This window comes from Triticum urartu, chromosome 3 (genome assembly GCF_003073215.2).
Source record: "Triticum urartu cultivar G1812 chromosome 3, Tu2.1, whole genome shotgun sequence".
Lineage (NCBI taxonomy): Eukaryota > Viridiplantae > Streptophyta > Magnoliopsida > Poales > Poaceae > Triticum > Triticum urartu.
Genome location: NC_053024.1, coordinates 525,309,399 through 525,313,079, shown reverse-complemented (window position 1 = coordinate 525,313,079; position 3,681 = coordinate 525,309,399).

Here is a 3,681-nt window from a genome sequence, read left to right as displayed (position 1 = left end):
CCAGGGGCCTGCCCCCGTGGACCGCTGTAGGGGCAGGCGCCGCTTTTATTTTGTTCTTCCTTTCCTTCCTGCATCAAAAGGAAACCAGCATGGGCCCCGGAGGGGCGTGTATCGAACTAGGATCTCAATCGTTATCCTATGTTTGTTGTTCCTGTGCCGTGTCGCGACATCGTTGTTTTATGTAGGGATAACTTAGCTCGACTTTCTCGGAGTGGCCTCCTCCTCACGAAGCGGTTGCTCCCTGGTGCCCGTCTAGGCCTCCTTGACCTGATAGGCGCTTAGGAACTACAAAAAATTTGTCAAGAGGTTTATCGTTCACCCGAGGCTTGGTCACAGGCGCCGCTGACTTTGACCCAGCACTTCGTATCGCGATACCCGTGGGGCACGGATTAGGAGAGGTGCGCCAGCTTGTGGGCTCGAACGAGGGTACCTCGCAAAAAGAAGAAGAAGGAGGCTCACGAAGGTGAAGCTTACGAAAGTACCTGTTCAGCCCCCTCGCGAGGAAAGCGAGAGAGAGTATAGGCCGATCAAAGAAAGAAAGGCAGAAGCAGAGGCAGAAAGAGATAGGACGAGACCAGCAAGAGACACCAGAAAGCAAATTTCAGTTAAAGAGGGGCGAGCCAACTTCAGAAAGCAAATGAAAAGCCGCGTCCGGCACCTAGTTTAGTCTTCGACGTCTTCTCACTAGCGCGGAGCTAAGTGCTGACACTAGGCATGGGAGGGAGTCCTCGAGGCCTGAGGGCGGCACTCCTGAGACTCCGGGGCATGTACAACCCCACTCGTTATTACGTGAGCGTGTCACGAGCGGCGATCTTCAAAGGCACTGGGCCTTGCTTACATGCACTGGGCCTTTCTTCATAGGCACCGGGCCTTCTTCATAGGCGCTGGGCCTTTCTTCATGGGTAGAACTTCCGGAGGTGTTGGATGTTCCAGGCGTTCTGGATGGGTACCCCGTCCTGCGTCTCCAGGCGCGCGGCGCTAGGCCTGGAGACGTGGACGACCTTGAACGGGCCCTCCCACACGGGTGAGAGCTTACAGCCCTTCCCCGGAGATCACCTGCCTCAGGACGAGGTCACCCACCTCGAGCGTCCTGGAGCGGACGCTGCGACAGTGGTATCACCGCAACGCCTGCTGGTATCTTGCTGCCCGTAGTGCAGCTTCGCGGCGACGTTCCTCCCCCAGCACGAGGTCCATCCCCCACCTGGCGTCTGTTGTGTTTCATCAAACTCTATGACCCGTGCGGAGCGATGTCTGACCTCGTGAGGGAGGACTGCTTCTGCTCCGTAGAGGAGGAAGAACAGAGTCTCGCCCGTCGGCTTGGTGGCGGTGCTGCAGATGGACCACAACACGGACTGGAGCTCATCGTGCCAGCCCCTGCCGCAGGCCTCGAGCTTCTTTTTGAAGGTCCTGGTCTTGAGGCCTCTCAGGACCTCCGCGTTGGCACGTTCGGCCTGGCCATTGCTCCTGGGGTGCGCTACCGAAGCATAGCAGATCTGCGTTCCAAGGTTAGCACAATATGACTTGAAGAGATTACTAGTGAACTGCGAGCCATTATCGGTGATGATGCGATTGGGGACCCCAAAACGGCTCACGAGGCCCTTGATGAACTTGACCGCAGAGCCAGCTGGGATGGTGCGGACGGCTTCAACCTCCGCCCACTTGGTGAACTTGTTGATGGTGACATAGATGTATCGATAGCCCCCAGGCGCCCGAGGGAACGGGCCCAGGATATCCAGCCCCCAGACTGCGAACGGCCATGAGAGTGGAATGGTCTGGAGGCCCTGAGCTGGCTGATGGATCTGCTTGGCGTGGAATTGACAGGCCTCGCATGACTTCACCAGCTCAGCTGTGTCGTTGAGCGCCGTAGGCCAGTAGAATCCGCTGCGGAATGCCTTGCCAATGAGGGTTCGTGACGATGAATGTTGCCTGCAGTCCCCGCCGTGTATGTCAGCTATCAACTCTTTCCCCTATTCCCTGAAGATGCAACGCAGTGAAACGTCATTTGGTCGCTTCCTGTATAGCTCACCGTCCTGGATGCAGTATGCCGTGGCCTGTCGGGCCACATGCTCCGCATCTTCTTCCTTCTCCGGCAACGTCCTTTGCATCGGGTATTCCTTGAATTCCTTGGTCCAGCATCCCTCCTGGGGCTCGAGCACCAAGAGTAGGCGCGCTCCCGAGGTCGGGCCACAGGCCGGGGCTCCTGTGGCAGGCGGTTGCGGGACCTCCTCCCGAGGATGAGCCGTTCTTGAAAGCGGTGGTGTTGCCGATGGCTTGAAGAGCCGCTCCTCGAAGACGCCAGGCTCTTGGGGTTGCAGCTTGGATGCCCTTCTGGCAATGTTGTCAGCTTCCTTGTTGGTGCCACGGGCCACGTGTTGCAACTCCAGGCCCAGGAATTCCTTCTCCATCTTGCGCACCTCCGCGAGGTATGCTTCCATGTGTTCGTCCTTCGGCTCGTATACCTTGTTGGAGAAGTTGACGAGGAGCTGTGAGTCGCCCCTTATAGTGAGACACTTCACCCCCAGTGCCGCCGCAACCTTCAGGCCGGCTATGAGGCCTTCGTATTCTGCAATGTTGTTGGAGACCTACTCGCCCTGCTGGAAGCAGAGCTGCACGGCATAGTAGAGCTTGTCCTGAGTGGGCGAGATGAGCACCGCTCCAGCCCCTGCGCCTTGGCGCACAAAGGCACCATCGAAATACATGACGTAGCCGTCGGGCGCCTCACTTCTTGGTGAGAGGGACTGTTCTTTGCCTACTTCGAGCGTCGGGGCGTCCGTCCATTCTGCCATGAAATCGGCAAGTGCGGCTCCCTTGATGACCCTGGTGGTGCTGAACTCCAACTGGAATGCTTGCAATTCGATGTTCCACTCAGCGACCCTTCCAGCAGAGTTGGGGCTCCTGAGCACTCTCTCCAATGGGTAAGCCGAGACGACCATGATGGGGTGGCCTTGAAAGTAGTGCCACAACTTCCATGAGGCCACCAGGAGCGCGAGTAGGAGCTTTTGAGGCATGGGGTACCGTGCTCTTGCATCCTGCAACACCGTGCTGACGAAGTATACTGGGTGCTCGACGAGGGTAGGCGCGTTGATGAGGCTTGCGCCTTCTGGGAGTTGGGGTGCCTCCGGCGCTTGATCGCTAGTCGGGGCCGTCGCGGGTTTGGGGGCGTCCTTCTGCTGAGCTTGACCCTCTGCTGCTGCAGCCCTTGTGGCGCCCTCCTGGTCTTGTGTTGTCTCTGCTGGGGGCGCAGCATGGTGCGATGCGCCCTTGGCTTAGTGTTCTTCCTGAACCGCCACCAGAGTCGCGCTGGCTGAGTACGGGGTGGCGGCAAGATAGAGCACTAGGGGATCGAGAGCTCACGGCGCCACCATCACTGGAGGGCTAGTCAGGTATCTCTTGAGGTCTTGAAAAGCTCGGTCAGCCTCTGGGGTCCACTCAAACGGGCCCTTCTTCTTCATCAGCTTGAAGAAGGGTAGGGCGCGCTCTCCCAGCTTGGAGATGAAGCGCCCCAACGCAGTCAACCGACCAGCCAACTTCTGCATTTCCTTAAGGGTTTGCAGTGGACTCATGTCTTCAGTTGCCTTGACCTTGTCTGGGTTGGCCTCGATCCCCCGGTGGGACACAAGGAAGCCCAGCAGCTTGCGGGAAGTGACGCCAAACACGCACTTCTCCGGGTTGAGCCGCAAG